General features: G+C 35.0%; 1 protein-coding gene and 1 long non-coding RNA gene across 3 annotated transcripts in view; both read left to right on the top strand.

The window, feature by feature from the left end:
• The window catches only part of LOC143733204 (protein NLRC3-like), a 261,767-nt gene that overhangs the window by 104,251 nt on the left and 139,624 nt on the right, over positions 1 to 17,892 (top strand). The window lies entirely within an intron of this gene.
• On the top strand, positions 1,660 to 3,116 carry LOC143733387 (uncharacterized). The gene is made up of 4 exons (XR_013201339.1): positions 1,660 to 1,711; positions 1,787 to 1,874; positions 1,964 to 2,076; positions 3,034 to 3,116. It is a non-coding gene; the product is annotated as an uncharacterized LOC143733387 (long non-coding RNA).

Below are 17,892 nucleotides of genomic sequence, written 5' to 3' on the forward strand. Positions count from 1 at the left end.
TTTTGTATTGAAAAAACCCCTCATAATTTTAATTAGGCAGAACAAAGTGATTTTTTAAGAATTAATACAACATTTCAGTATACAATTTTTAACTCTGCAGACAGAATTTGTTTTATCCCTATTTACAAGTAACAGAGGTATAAAGAAGTTAAATGTCATGAAATAAGTGATTAAATAAATGTTAAGTGCCTTGTAATTCAGTGATCAGATACTGTGTTCCAACTGTGTGATTCAAATAGCCTACACTGTTTAACTTACTTGTTAACTTCTTCTAATTGTAAAGGTTGTCTTCAAAACTTCACGCATGGAAGCTGCTGGATTACGAGCTAATCCAAAGAAATCAGCAAAGGTGCATTTGTGCATTTCAAAGCAATCTGGGATTGCCAAATTATAAAGATTTTCAAATCTATATTTTCTTAATTGGTCTTCAGAAACTATTACTACAAGCAACAACCTTAGAGGTTCACCCTACTAAATGAGTCAGATGTAGGAAAACAGTTTAATTAGATACATTATGTGACGTGGCATTGACGCACAGAAGCCAATGGCACATATTGCTATGCTTAGTGACACTTTCGGAATTCATTGGTATGTCCCACTGACATTGTCGCGACACACTGACATGACACCTGACACTGAGTCGCAGAACATGTCCGTATGTTGTGACACCTCCAGTAGTGACTGGCAGATGAGTTGAGCAGCTTTACTGACATAATTGTGACACTAAATCCTTAATAAATAGCCTAATTTAGTGATATTTTAAATTAAACACATTAAAGTCAGTCATATGTGTTTTAAACATGTTATCCGTTACTGTAAAACTTTTTCAACATGATGCTGAAGACCTACACCTCCTGGTGTATGTCCATGCAGCATCATTTAAAAAATAAAGGTTTACTGTAACTCAGTGTCAGTCAGGTGTCATGTCAGTGTGTCTCGAAATTGTCAGTGGCACATGCCAATGAATTTCAGTGTCACTAAGCATAGCAACATGTGTCATTGGCTTCTGTGCGTCAGATGCCACGTTACCATGTTAATACCGCTACTGGTTACCTCTAGTCATGTAAAATATAAATAAATTCATTTATTTTGATTAATAGACAGGCAATTTTCTTTTTTAAATCTGTTGTTTGTTTACTAATAGGCTATAATAAATAAAAAATGTTTAATGTTATTATTATTATTATTATTTTACAGGCACTTGAACTGACGGATTCAACCCCTATACCAAAGCAACCACACAAGAGAGACTTAACAAGAGCTGTAATTATTATTATTATTATTATTTTACTTAATGTAACCAGCCGAATGTAAGACACTTATATCACATGATTATTTCACAATGATAGAGATTAAACGTTTCCATACAATGGCTGTAGATAGTGCTTTAACTTAAAACTTGAAAAAGGGACACAGAAGTATGACAGCTTTTGCATTTCTGGTTGAAGGACAGTATTCTTTCTTATATTTATTGTACTCACAAAATTCTTACTTTGTAGTGATAGATTGTCTTGAAATCTTAATCTTGACACTGTCCTGTGCTAAGACCCTGACAAAACAGGCAGCCACACACATGGTTGATGCCCTGAAGGAGGACCTGAGAAAACAAAAAGTACCTGATCCTAACACGGCCCCACCACTTTATGACTCAGACTCAGACGCAACAGCCATTGATGCAGAATCCTCTCCCATGCAGGAACCACTAAGAAATGTAAGTGTTGCAATAAATAATATAAAAATAATTATTTTATATTAAACACAATGCTAAAATCTTTTTCTCTTACAGCTTGAAACAGAAAGTGAGGATGATAGCTCATCACAGTGCCCAAAAAAGACACCAAAGCTTGACGATGAAATTCTCAGTGCATTGAAAGGTATTTATGATGAAGTGTAGTTTGTTTTATAGTTGACGAAACACATGAGTTTTAAACCAATATAATGTTCACCATGTTTGTATCACTAGAGTTGCCAAAGGTAGTAAAAACACTAAAAGATATAGTGGCGGCCATGAAGGTAGCTCCAGCCTCATCAAGTGAAGTGCAACATACAAAAGTTGTATCACCACCAGCAGAAATGGTATGGATACATGCACAGACATGTTTCTCATGTTAACATATTATACATTAACACATACATTATGCTTAAATGTAAGCAAACTACTAAAATTAAATACATTATCGACAATGTTGTGAACAAAAAATATAAACTGAGCAGTATAAAAAAGAAAATTAACTTTTTAAATGTCTTTATGTAGGTGTTTATCTGAGTTAGTACAAAGGTCCGTCTTAAAGGGATAGTTCACCCAAAAATGAAAATTAGCCCATGATTTACTCACCCTGAAGCCATCCTAGGTGTATATGACATTCTTCTTTCAGACGAATACAATCTGAGTTATATTTAAAAATGTCCTGGCTCTTCCCAGCTTTATAGTGAGAATCAATGTGTATATATATATTTTTTAATGTCCATCAAAGCCTTCTATCCATGATAAAAGTGCACCACAGGCTCAGGGGGGTTAATTAAGTCCTTCTGAAGTGAAGCGCTGAGTTCGTGTTAAAAAAAAACTTTTGGTTATAACTGGTAGTGTCTTAAAGGGATAGTTCACCCCAAAATGGAAGTTCGGTCATTTCCTCAGCCTTCAGTTGTAAAAAACCTGTATACATTTCTTTATCCTGCCAAACACAAAGGAAGATATGAGTGGTTTGGAACAACATGAGAATAAGGAAATCATGACAGAACTTTAAATTTTTTGGTGAACTATGCCTTAACTGTTCCACAGTTGCATGTTTATCAATTGTTTCTAAGTCGTTGAAAAAGCCAAACATTGTTTAAATTTTTTTACCAAAAAGAGATATGTAGATTTACTTAATTTTTTTTTTAGCAAATTATCCTTAATTTTTTGCAGTATCCTGAAAAGTTTTTTTTTTTTTTTTTTTTGCAAGTGTATATATAATATAGCCAATGTTAATGTCATTGATGCGCGCACACACACTTCTGACACAATTGTTTTGTTTTTTACTGTTATCTAAATAGATGTCCCTGGGTGAAGGAATCACCATTCCAAAAAGGGCGTTCGAGAGATTGTCTAAGACCAAAATGTCAGTATTTACCCAGGAGCTGGCTGTTGTCATTTTTGGACATGAGGCTCTGGCGACATCAAGTCTAACGGGCAAAAAAACCACCAAAACAGCACTGGACTCCATCAAAGTGAATGCGCTCATTGGTATGTTTGTTGTTTCCTTTATTTAAACAGATGATAGCTACACTGAATAAATGGTACCTGGAAAAAATTGTGCTTCATGTGATGGTAGAATTTAATTTAAATTATTTTATTTAAATGCAGCATGTTAACTCCTTCACCGCCAGCATTTTTATTAAAACTTAAAACCTCCACCTGAATTTGATGATTTTTACCCATCTTCCATGGCCCCCACAATATTGTTTCTATGATTATCTGCACAAACACTATATCAAAATTAAGATCAGAGTCTTTGTCGTTAAAACAGTGTCTCATAAATGACAATCTGTCAATGGTGGGGAAACAATCAATATTGCTGATTCAAACAAAATATATTACGCTACACCAAGAAGGACTGGTAGAAATAGCTCTCTACATAACAATAGCAGGTTACCACTTTTTACAGAGGAGATGTATCTTTGTTCTATAAGTTCTGTAAGCTGTCTCTATGTGACACTGTCAGTCTGTTTTGAGTTATGTCTTTGGCCGTTTCTTAATATGTGTTCTTGTCTCTACTTGTGTTCTTGTTGACTTGTGAAACGTCATCAGTCGCTGCCCAAGTACTGTCCCAATACACAAGTTTGCATTTTGCAAGAACGGTTAAAAATCCCGGAAGTGTTCTTGACACGGCCATTTTACAGAGGATGCATCGGTTGGTAACTTGTGTGAACTTGACGGCAGAAATATCCCAGCATTCATTTCGGCATTCGAGGAAGGAGCGGGAAGCAGAGAGGCCGGTCAATATTACCAGAGACAATTTATATTACCGCCGTTTTTCCCCCGCTGTTGGCTAGTGATGTACACAAACAAACAACAGAAGCAGAATGAAAAGGAGACAGGCGTTGCTTTATTGTTATGAACATTACATTGTAGTGTATGTAGAGTAGTAATCTCTTGAGCTGAGGGTAAGCTTGGGCGATAAAGCCGGGCTGTTATCGTCAATAATTCTTGTCATGTTTGGGTACTGCAGACGGCGTCTGTGCGGGGGTATTATTGCGCAATACCAGCAAGAACACATCGTCTCAAACTGTCAGCAGCGTTCTGTGTGCTCGTCACCTTGTGAGTTCATTCTTGCAAGAACAACTAGCAAGAGCGTTCTCCCCAAGAACACAAGTCCGTTCTTTGCATTCTTGGTTTTGAGAAACACCCTTTGTCTGTGTTCTGGAATTTAGTTCAGTTCTGTCGTTCCCCACCCCCTGCCTGTTTGTTTCCATGGTGTTTGGTTAATTGTTTGTTCTGTTTAGGTGTGTGTTGTTAATTAGTCATTATGCGTTCATTTGTCCCAGCTGTGTCTCGGTTTCCCTGATCTGTTCTGTATATTTAAGCCCTGTGTTTCAGTCTGTTCCTTGTCTGTTGTCGTTGCTATATTTGTGGTTGTTTGGTTCCCGATTTTGAGGAATAAAGAATTACTGGACTTGGATCCTGCTTCAACCTCCGTTGACACTCACACTCTCTTAACACTCTCATTAGCTCTCTGCATCACTTCTATTTTATTTATTTTTTTACTATGGATGATGTCCAAACCTTTGTATTTGAATGTGTTTATGCACTATTAAAAAATTACTATTCATAGTGCTTAACTGTACATTTAATTTTTAGCTTTCAGGTAAATGCCTTTCCGTCTCATTTTATGTGAAGGACAAGTATAAACTTTTTCTGAAGATTTATAGATTTGATTTTGTCCCTTGGTCTTTTCATCCATCATTTAATAATGCTATAGAGATTGCTAATGTGACGTCATCGTGACGTATTACCAGTGGTGAACGCAAAGCATTTTGGGAATCCGCGGCACAAACAGAATGCGCCAGACTTGATTGCATGGAGGGAAGAACGCAGTGTTCAAGATGCCGTCTACCTGCTGTGTTATAAACTGCAATAGTCCTTCTTGCACAGTTTTGAAAACGAACGTTAAGGGTTGTTTTAAGGACATGTTTGTGTATGCTCGTAGACAGCCACTCTGAAGCGGTCAGAGGCGATTCTAAAAGATTCAAAAAGTCGAGACAGGACCCATCGTCAAAATTCTACCCACTACATTAAAGGTATTGTAGGTAGAAAGCCACAAAAATACTTTTTGTCCAAATTTGTTTAAACTGTCTTTATATATCAATGCATAATTAAAATGTAAGTACTCTGGAAAAGAAATTATAAAAATCGAGTGTCTGTAGTCCTCTCAGGACTGCAATAAACACAACTCATTATTCCATTAACTCCCACCCCCTCCCTTCTCGGCTCCTTCCAAAGCCACGCCCCCAAAACAAATGAACGCGCGATCCCGGCCGTTCGCATGAGGTCTATGGTTCGCTCAGTTTGAGGAGTCGGACGCGTTTACCAGCTTTACCAGATGTAGTGACATCATGTCAGAATCACAAATAATAAAATAACTAACTTTATCAGTATGAATATAAACAATTAACATGACAGTTAGTACTCACTATCAAGCTCGCATATCGATACTGGTAAAGTTTAAAATATTTTACTAGCTCGTAACGGAATCAAACTCAATATAAGGCAAAGCTATAAATAGCTTCATTGATACACGTTTGCCGTTACTATCAGTCACACTTTGATGAAGGTGAATTTGTAAGATTCATAACATAAGATTGTTTACAGATAAACTGAATTACATACACTCAAACACCTTCTCACAACTGCATTGCAGACTCAAGATAATATAACACACACACACACAACATATATTGTATAGCACATACAAATACAACATAAAGACATAGGTAAACATATGTAGAGCATATAACAACAAACCAAACGTGAAAAAATGGAGCAGGTACAGTTCACGGTGAACATAGGAACAAAGTTTAGGCAGAGGGTAAAGCTAGGTATAAAAATAGATCCCCTAAACTTTTTAACCTAAATTTGGCGAAATTAAACAAAACAGCTTTCAACTGCAGATGGGCCTATTGCTTATTTATCGTCTCAACCCTGGCTCAGTAACGTTATACCAGTCGACACCAAAGTTACACTGTCATAGCTAAGCAAGTACCGTTAGTTATGCTACGTAACGTTAGGTAGCTATATTATGTAGCTACGTGTGCTAGTGATACATGCTTCATGAAAAAATAAATACCATCAAAATGAAAACAGCAAGATTACCTGTCCAGCAGAAATAAAGCCATCATGGAGTCACTTTTCAGCCCCTTGAGAATGAGATCCCTCAGTAGTCGCCACCGCTGGAAAGCCACGCCGATATTGACTCTCGTATGATTTCTTTATTTATCCAAAGACTTTTTGTTCATAGCCTTTTCAAATACTGTCTTCCTTTTTTTAACTTGTTTGACTTCGCTGCCTCTATATGCAGGTAACGTTACTGTGCGTTCACACCGGACGCGAATAGCGCGTCAAATTCGCGTCTACCGCGTCTAGTTTGACGCTTGACCACTTTGTGTTAATTCGCGTGTCAAGAGTGAAACTGACGCGCGTAAAAACAAAAGTTTGAAGCGAAATTTACGCGCGTCACGCGCGTCAGAATCGAAACCCGTTGGCGGCCATCTTTTTATGTTGATCGAGCATTCATCGGAGAGTCACCGCTCTGTATTTGCTCTAGAGAGCAGAACGGCGGCGTAGGGGTAATCGTCGCCGTATTTGTGTCCACCAGACCCTTCGAAGGCGAACCCAGTGTGGCGAGTTTCACCATTGGCTCGCTCCAGGAGCTGCGCCTGGATGACGGCGGCTTTCAGCGGTACTTCCGCCTGTCCCGCGCCCAGCTTGATGACCTGTTGTCCCTCATTGGAGCGAGGATCACCCTCGCCCTCATCCACCTAATCTGTCATTTATTTTTGTTTTGATGATAAATGGAGCCAGCCTCCAAAAGTGATTAATCTGTCCTGTGATTTTTCTCTCTCTCTCACACAACACTGTCCAGACACGAACTTATGCAGTATGTTGGTTGTCTTTACATTATAATAATATTTCATATAATCTAGATATGGAATAAATAGCATTCAATACAAAATGAATGTCTCATATATTGAAACCAAGTTTTATGTGATAAAATATTTGCTTTGTTGTGCATTAGAACCACAGTCATATTACAAAATAATTTATTGAAGCATCCAGATACTTCACCACATGACAGCAGCAAGCAGCTAGGCTCCTGATTGGTTAACGCGGCGCGAATTGACGCAGAAGTTCAGATTTTTCAACTCGGGCGGCAGACGCGATTTCGCGTCAAACGCGTGAATGCACAAATAGCACTAACTAAATCATTCGCGCGTAACGCGCTTAACGCGCCAGACGCTTAATTCGCGCCATTCGCGCGAACTTGACGCGCGAATGAGGCGAATTCGCGTCTACCGCGCCGCGCTCTACGCCTCATTCGCGCCGCAGGAATTTTTTACGCGCGTAACGCGTCTTTGCATTGACTTAACATTGAAATCACTCGCGCCTGACGCGCTATTCGCGTCCGGTGTGAACGCACCATTACTGAGAATTTTGACTGTTCTTTCTCTGCCATAATTGTTATTACTAGCTTCCATGCCTCTTCAAACGGGTGCGCGCATTTGGGCTGCTCCTGTATCAGCAAAGGTGGTATCCATGGTAGCGAGGGAGAGTGACAGTCGCCCCAGCCAATCATTTCTTTCGTCCCGAATGGAATAATGAGCTGTGTTTATTACAGTCCTGACAGAACTACAGACACTCGATTTTTATAATTTCTTTTCCAGAGTACTTACATTTTAATTATGCATTGATATATAAAGACCATTTGAAAGAAAATTGAAAAAAGTATTTTTGGGGATTTCTACCTACAATACCTTTAACTTAGTTCATCCAAAACAAACTAGAAAATAGACTCAAAGTGCTAAATACCTGAATTATCCTTTAAGAACGGATCAATATATTTGTTTTCCTTAATTTTAATGAACCCTAACTTTATTCTCATCTGAATGGTAAATAATTGATTTTCGTATAAAATTATACTACCATTAAAAACACATCTGATTTTTTTTAATCAATGTAGAATATGTAACTGCTCTGAAGAAAAGAAATGAAAACCAATGCGATATGATTAATGTCCAAAAGATGTTACCCACAGACTGTTTTGAAATGGGGTTGGATGTTGCTTTTAAAACTGTGTGTTTGGTTGGGTGACAGTTACAGCTTGACAAGAGTTTAGAGTGTGACAAAAGCACAATGTTGTGTTTTATTGCGAGTGTAAGTTACACAAATATAAGTAAACACTTTGCAGTTGAATGATAACCTCTATGAACAAAATGAGGGAGTATGTTTTATGTTTCCACTGTTCGATCGCGTCTCTCTCTCTCTCTCTCTCTCTCTCTCTCTCTCTCTCTCTCACACACACACACACACAGTTCGATCGCGCCCTCTCCTCTCTCTCTCGCGGGCGCACACACACACACGCACACACTCCAGCATTGCAATCTTGACATGAATTGCGATTGCATGCAGATAGATGAGAGAGAGCGAGGAGTGTGGTGCTTAAAACATTAGCATACTTTTGAACGGACGACAGTTTTCTGGTATGGTCCGACAATGTTTTCTTTAGCCCGCTGCATTTTGTAGGATTATATTCTGTTTTTCACGCTATTTTTATTTATTTTTTCATGCCAGAACACTAGCCTGCTATGCCAGCCCATGTAAACCGATGTAAACGGGCCAAACATACCCATAATTCTTTGCGTTCTGATGACGTTGCCGCCCAGTTGGTCACATGTCTTAGCGATCTCTATATCAACAATATGCATACAATTTGTGTGGATGGTAACCCATCTATTGCTGTTGTACTACACAGAACTATTAGACCATTACAGGTTTATTTGGTCAAATCTATGCATTATAATTTATGAAAAAATATATATATTTAGGTTGCATAAATTGTTTTCATGTCTCTTTACTTTATAAATGTATGGCCTAGATAAACCAATTGCATCTAAATCGGATAACAGTGATTATCATATTAAATAAAATGTTTTTATTTTTGTGTTCACAGATGCTGTGATTACTCGTTTTGAAGGGACCACTCCTTCTCAAGTCAGGGCTGTACTTCGACAGAAGTGCAACAATGAGAGTTATGCAAAAAAAATTCAGGAAAGTGGTGTCTTTAGAGGCGATAAGAATTAAATGATCATTAGACTGAAGTAACCTACCAAAGGGGTTGTTAATTTAAAGTTCATGCAGTTCTTAATTTGTTGTCTGTTAAAATGTGAAGAATTAATAATGTAAGTCAAGTTTTTTTTTTTCTAAAGGATTTAATTATGCAATATTGATACTTGTATGATTCTAATTTTACAATATTAAACTACGATTATCCTTATAATTTTTTTTGTTTTCTAATTTATTAATTTTTTTGTTTGGACATTAAAAACTTTATTCATTCATTAAATTTACTTTTGGAAAACCAAAAATTTGATTCATCATTTGACTACCAACCTTTTTTATTGTTAGTGTAAGCATTGTGGTTTTTGTTATTTTGCAATGCATTAAACTGAAATGAATACATATTTAATTAACTAGTTTTTTTCTCAGTTATATTACATAATAAGCCTATTTTACATACAATAGAAGTAGTTAAAGTACATTATGTAGAAAGATGCATTAAAATCACTCTTAAGTTCAACTGATTGCATTTAATGTAAATTTAACAATTATATTTATTTTGCAAATTTGTATTTGTGTTTGAAACATTACATTTAATTAAGAATTAAGTGTACTGTTAATTTACATTAAAGTATATTTTAGTTCACATTAATTGCTTGTCGGGAGATTGAACAGTGCACTTTAACTATATTTTAAAAACACTAGAAGCATTTATGAAAGTAGGTATAAAATTGTATTAAAGTCCCACTTAAGTTGTTCCAAAAAATCACTCTTAATGGCAACTTATTGCATTTTATTTCTACTTAATATTTGATATATTTGACATTAATTACCCTTAATGTGCATTCAGTGTGCCGAAAACATTGCATTTAATTCACACTTAAGTGTATTGTTGACTGACATTTAAGTATATTTGAGTTCACATTAATTGCGTCATTATATTGTGTAGTGCACTTTAACTGTATTTTAAATACACTGGAAGCAATTGTGAAAGTATATATCAAGTTGTATTAAAGTACCAATTAAGTTGTTTAAAAAAAATCACTCTTAATGGCAACTTATTACATTTTATTTTAACTTAATATATGATACATTTGAACTTAATTACACTTAATGTGCATTAAGTGAGTTGAAAACATTGCATTTAATTCACACTTAAGTGTATTGTTAACTGACATTAAAGTATATTTTTAATCACATTAATTGCGTGTCATTATATTGTGTAGTGCACTTTAACTATAATTTAAATACACTAGAAGCAATTATGAAAGTATATATAAAGTTGTATTAAAGTACCAATTAAGTTGTTCCAAAAAATCACTCTTAATTGCAACTTATTACACTTTATTTCAACTTAATATGTGATATATTTGAAATAAATTACACTTAATGTGCATTCAATGCCCCGAAAACATTGCATTTAAGTCACACTTAAGTGTATACATTTAAAGTGTATTATTTTTGTAATAAGTACACTTTATAAAAGTACACTAAAGTACACTTTTTTTCACAAGGGAAGGGGGAGGTGTTGCTGTAATTTATACTAATATTTTCAAAACCACTAAGAAATCTAGTTTTAAATATCCTTTTTTTGAAGTGTTGGTGCTTAACGGCACAGATGGGCGCTGTTGTTTATGTTTAGCCTACTATGTTACAGATGAAATATGAAAGACAACATTTCGTAGTTTTGGATAGATTATAAAGTTTTTATTCTAAAATATCAAATAAGCTTTTGTCATCCGGTTTCTGCTCATATTTTAAATATATAACGTTAGTAGGCTATGTTCTGTCAAAAATAAACTCATCAACTAAGATGTTATTATAGTGTTTGATCCAATGTAAGCTATATAAAAACTAATGAATCCTTAACTTTAAAATATGTATGATAATACTGTAGGATAATACTGAGGAATACTGTAGTAAGTTTTTTTTCATTCTCACGTGAATCGCGTTTCTGTGTGTGAATGAATGACCCGCTTTTAGCAAACTATATTGCTATACTGAGATGAGTAAAAATCGACTGAAATATGTTGAAATAAAATGTATTTGTATAAGCAACGTTTTAAACTGCAAATTAACATTTATATTTCTTATATAAACGAAAGACCTATGTTACAGACATATGAAAGACAACATTTCGTTGACTAGTTTTGGATAGATTATACATTTTTACTGTAAAATATTTGCCACCTCAAATAAGCTTTTGTTTGCCAATTTTTGCTCATATGTTAAATAGCCTATAGTATGTTTTGTCAAAAATAAAGTAATCAAGTAATATGTTATTATGTGTTAGTTCCAATGTAGCCTAGGCTATATCCAAAGTAATGAATCCTTAACTTTGAAATATATATGATAAAATGTATACTTTAGTTTTTACAAAGAAAGATTGCACTTGAATTGTTGTTGTAATTGTAAAATTTTAATAAAAAAATATATTTACAAGGTAGATGTAAACAAACTATTAAAAGGTAAATATAAGCCTTTTCTTTAAATAATTTTTATTGAGTTTTATTAGTGACAAATTTGGGGAGAGGATACATATTCCAAAACTGAAAATACAGTATGAGAAATAACTGCACAATTACTAGACATGGAAAAATATATAAAAAATGAGATGCTTCCAACTGTGAACCAATTTGGTAGAATATATATACACACACACACACACACACACACACACACACACACACACACACATGTTGCTCTTGCATTCTTTCTTGTAGCTCAGTGACACACCTGAATGAATGGCTCATTAAGTATGCGGGCCCCATTGTCTCCTCAAGTGTGAACCACTAAATATGCATGATGGTGTTGAAATCGTTGACGCCCCTTGCGCATATTGCCTTTCCAAACAAAAAGTGCCTTACAAAATTTAAATCAATGTATTGTTTTGTGTAAATGATTAGGCAGGATGATTTTCACATCATTTTGAAGAAAAAACTCTAGGCAACGACATCCATTAGTCAAAAGTCTTGTGGACTCATATTTAGTATGTGTTTTGTGGCCTTATTTCAGACACTTTATTATTATTTTTTTCAATAATCATGCATAAACAATATTCCCTCAAAAATACAAACATGTACATACATGTTGCTCACTTATTATGGTAGCCCTGTTTGTGCTATATAGAGTGTAATTACACCTTTGCCATTAATATGTTTATAAGCAACTGAAAAAAGCACAAATGTCAGGGCATGTCAGAACATCTCAAGGACCCCAAAAACCCCTTAGACCTCAGAGGGTTAAAGCTCGAGGCTGTCAAACAAAGTCCTGCACTACAGTAAAACCTGCTGATAAAATTGCACAAAAGTAAATGCTAGAGGCCAACTTGCTAAGAAAGTAAATACAGCACGAGCCATTTAAAACAAATACAGGAAAGCCACTTGCTACTAGTCGATTACGCTGTTTGCATCATGTTTCTTTTTGTTTTTGTACAATTTGCAAAACTACAGTCTACGAGCGTGGTCAAACATGCTCATATGGGAATTTATGAAAAACATGGGCAAATATAGCATAAAGAGAAGTAAATCCTTCTGTGCGACTGTTTAAGACTAAACCAATCTTTTTTTTTTAGAACATCTTTCTGCTATGTCTACGAAACATTGTCATGAAAGACGAGTATTGCTGTTTTTCTGTTACCTATAAAACTATTACACTTCAAACTCGTCTAACTATTACACATTTCACAGCACGGTCATAGATACACAGCTATGTTGTGTACGTAGCCAAACTACGGTTAAGCTAATGAATTACCGGTAGCTATTTTTACGTGTAAGGTGAGATGATTCATTTTTTATTCCGTCCACATCAATACTTTGACACCAGAGTTTTAGGTCTGATCTAGAAAACAGATGTTGTGTTTTATGTCTTACTAATTGTTCTTCTTTTTATGAAAACATGTGGTAAGCAGTTTTTGGCCTCATCATCAAAATGTTTTAACATATCGTAAATTTCAATTGTTTGATAAATTATCTAACGATTATACCTAACTATCAACAGTTATATATGAAACAAGCTCAGTCGCATTAGAGATGGATTCTTGTTTATATTGAACATTGTTATTGAACCGCATGTTTAACAGCTCTAGGGTTCTTAAATTGTTTACCGCGGTTTCATTTTGAACAACACTATCGTAACACTTATCGTATCGCCGGGTGTGATTGTAATGTTTTGTATGGTGTTTTTCTTTACAATTTCCCCCTGGATATCTGGTTCCTTCAGTTAGCGGTAATGTTAGTCAACTCTATGTCTTCTCTTTGTTCATATACGACAGTATTCACATGAATTGGCGTGATTTAATAAAATGACGGTTTAAACCATTATCTTCACTTGAGACATTTACATTATATTATACCATCCTAGTTTTAAATAGGTCTTAAATGTATATTTTAACCCTTTATGTGGCTATAGAATACCACACAAGGATCTCTGAAATATTTTTTTGTGTAAAACATCTATGTAGATCTATCTATGTTTTTAAAAATACAGCAAAACAAAGAATGAAGACATCTTACTATAAGCGACCCTCAAAATCTGTGCATACAACAAAATACAGTGCATCCGTGTACGATGATTTATCAGAAAATTACTTTTGTCGCTTTTTCTGAATAATCTCACCAAGTGCGGGTGCTTAATAACTATTGAAGTTATTAAACAACCCTTAATTCGGTTACTCAATAAAAAACTCAATACATTTGAACGCGCTAAAGGTCTATAACTGAACTTTAACATCTTAATAGTTGGTAAAAGTTCACTTAAAGTCTGCGCAAAATAAAATACATCCTAGATACTTTCTAAACGCTTGTTACGGAGCTTATTGCGATCCATCCATATGTTTTGAACTTTTAATGTTTAATCCACATTTTGTTGGAAAACATATGGTGGATTTACTCAACTTTTTATGTCAACAGGTTCTGCATAGCGGGGTAATGTCGCATTTAATTAACATTGTTTATTTCAGTAAACTTAAGTTTATTACATAAGATTAATTCAATGCCATTTAGTTGAATCAGGTTACCATTCTTAATTTAGTCCAAAACTATTAAATTCAATTATCCTAAAAATTAAACCAAACAAAAATGTAAAAAAAATAATCCAATTGTTTCATTTATTTAGGGATTGTGTTCAACAACCTTTTACAAATGTATCTAATAAGATAACCTTTTACAAAATCTTTACTCGGTAAAGACTCTTATTGTTTTGTCACATCCAATGCCTGCCCAAAGTAGTTTTTTTATAATTATTAAAACCGCTTTAATTATTGTTAGCAAGCACAGGTGCTGATTGGCCCAAGAGGAGTCCTGTGGGCCAATGAACGCTATCTATTGATCTGCGCTCGATTGCTCTTCCTTCATCCTCCAACTACCCAGATGTCTGTCTCAGTAACTTGAAATTGAATTTGAGAACTGAATCTGAATTGTGAGAAGTGAATGTGAAGATATATAGAGAGTTTAATTTTCAGGGAGGATCACATTTTATTGGACTTCAGTTCCAAACGAATAAATTCAATTTCAAATGATACAATTCAGATTCAGTTTTTCAATGCAATGATTCAAATTAACCCTCTGAGGTCGGCAATCGCGCCGGCGCGATAGTCTCGCTTTTTTTCTTATCAGTGCAAAAGAGACTCAAAATACTCTGTTGATTTTGATCTTACGTGTTAGTGTTATACATCATTCGATCCTGTTAAGTTTCTATTTTTTTGTGTATACTCACAATATAAACAAAGTATTGTGCTTTTAGTCAAATAAAGAAAAATAAACATGATGCTAGTTTTGCCTTCTCTCTGTCAGTGAAGTCCATTCTGAAACGCGTCCGAAAATTAACTGTAATTCCGCGAATACTTGTCATACAGGCACGAGTGTTTTTCCATAATGAAGCTTGAACTCTCTTCTTCTAAATGAATTAATTTATATAAAAAACAAATATTCTCAGTTTATGTAATCTGTATGAAAAGAGAGAGATGTCAGTCTTTTTCTTTCCAGCTCATTATACCTGATTACGCGTTAATGTGCCACGCCCACGGAGAGCGCGCGGTATTCAAACGCAAATGATCTAAGGCAAGCCATGCAAACATGCCAACGCCCACCAGCTGGATTATAAAACACATCGTGTTTAGTAAGTATCTTACTACAGCTGTGTACACAGTGTATCCATACGCTGTGAGGAATAATACTAATAACCCTGGAAAATGTACCAGAAGTGCTGGTAGTTTCATTTCGAGGAGCAACGGATCCAGCTGATGTAGTAAGTCATTTATTCTTAAGTGCTTTGTTCTAATTGCGATATTGAATAGTGTCTGTAAACCGCAAAAAGACTGTTTAAATATGAATTGCGTGTCTGTGTGTAGGCTAAATGATGAATGAACGGCACAGGCGCGCGTGTTTTGTTTACTACAGTTATACAGCGCGTGTCTGTGCCGTTCATTCACTCTCGCACCTACATTAGTAAACATGTACATGAACACATCCAAACTATATTGCTATAGCCTACTAAGATGAGTAAAAATAGACTGAAATATGTTGAAATAAAATGTCTGTATAAGCAACAAACTGCAAATTAACATGCTAATATAATATCATAAACACGATATGTTACAGACTAAATATGAATGTTTAGACAAGATTTCGAGATTAGTTTTGGATAGATTATAAAGTTTTGACTGTTAAAAAAAGACTACTGTCGCATTAAATAGTTAAGCTTTTGTTCGCCCATTTCTGCTCATATACTATAGTATGGGATGTTTTGTCAAAAATAAAGTAGGTATATTGAATTATCAACTAAGATGTTATTATAGTGTTTGTTCCAATATTCAAACTAATGAATCCTTACCTTTTTTAATACGTATGATAAAATGTATACTTTTTACAAAGAAAGAATACACTTGAAATATTGTTAAAATTGTAATTGTTGTTGTAATTGTAACCTATTTGTAATTGGTTACAATTTCTAATTGTAATATATATATATATATATATAACATTTATTTTGTCCTTGCATTCTTTGGGACCCTGTGACACACCTGTGTGAAAGGCAGTGTTGTGCAAGTTACTTCCAAACTGTAATACATTATATATTACTTGTTACTGTTATTTAAAAGTAATTCATTACCTTACAATATTACTGTCTCAGAATTGTAATGCGTTACATTACTCCTGTATTACTTTTGAGTTACTTTCACCAAAATAACTATACAGGAGTAGAACTTAACATTCTAAAATGACTAGGGCTGTAAGGATATGCCATATCATATGAAACCGAAATCGCGACACTCAGATCCACGAACCTGCAGAATGGCGACACACCCCTTCCAACTCCCACCGTTATCCTTCCTGTCCAGATCCAATGCTACCACATCTTTAAATTACTATTAGTATTATCTGAAGTTAACTTAACATTATAAAATACGTAGACCTACACCACAAAACTAGTTGAGGATAAATTATTTAAAATTTGGGAATTCCAGCGTTATGGACATGACATTTGCAGTCAAAACTTGAAATATAAATTCTCAGAAAATGCATTAATACCAAAATATTGAAAAGTCTGTTTATCCATAGGCTCCTCCCAGAAAGGAGTCCAGACATTAGAAAAAATATCAGTCTACACATGCGTTTTATATTTAATATTAGGGAAATAGACAGTCATGTGTGACAAAAAAATCTTTAACTTTTAGGAGGCAACGATTATTATTATTATTATTTTTTAATTCTGTGAATTACACTGCGCAAATCGGATGAAGAAGGGTTGGCTCTCCACAGAACATAAAAAATTCATTTTATTTTATTTTTCGTGTTCCCATTTATGAGGAAAAAACAATTTTACAGACGTGACAGTTCTCCGTTATGGACGCGACCGCTCTGAAGCGGCACTAAAAGACTGCTTTAAAACTTTCACAGAGACCTTACACACACAAAGCCTTTCTTTAAAGTGAATTTCGTTTTGTATTAATTGTATCTTAATTTTAACCAATGTTTCGTCAACCAATTGCCTGGATTTAAGCGCGTGAACTGGAGCGCGTCTCACAAATGAACCGAAACTCAGCGTATAAGTATAGCCTATTCACGGACTTGAAAAATATATCTATATTGAAATGTCTACTTGTAAACAGAACGAAAGAAAACATGCTCTCTGCTTATGAAATGAAATGTGCATTTCTCTCTGGTGCATTCACTAGTAGGCTACTGCGAAGATCGCGAGTCAGCATCGTCAACTTCATCTTGACTTTATTAATAGACAATTAAAATGTCTCCTTGCTATATTTGACATATTCATAATCATTGCTTTTGCCGGTTCTTTGTGACAGCTTTTAAATTGCTTTATCGGCAGCGCCGCCGCCCTTACATGAACGTGTCACCACCGCATCAAAAAGATTGCGTGATGAAAACATGAAAAATACCAAATAAACATAGCCTAACTGTTTAGAAAGAAAACACAGAACGAATAGCCTAATGCGCATACGTCCATCTCGCGAATGTATAGTCTTCTTCATGCCATCTTTACCATTAGCCGCTTTTTGCACTGGCCAGCGCGAGCACAGAGGCCGAAATCATACCTCACTGCACTCCTGTAAAAAATAAATC

Source organism: Siphateles boraxobius, unplaced genomic scaffold (assembly GCF_051911475.1).
Source record: "Siphateles boraxobius isolate OS27281-9 unplaced genomic scaffold, OSU_SipBor_1 125, whole genome shotgun sequence".
In the NCBI taxonomy this organism is placed as follows: Eukaryota; Metazoa; Chordata; class Actinopteri; order Cypriniformes; family Leuciscidae; genus Siphateles; species Siphateles boraxobius.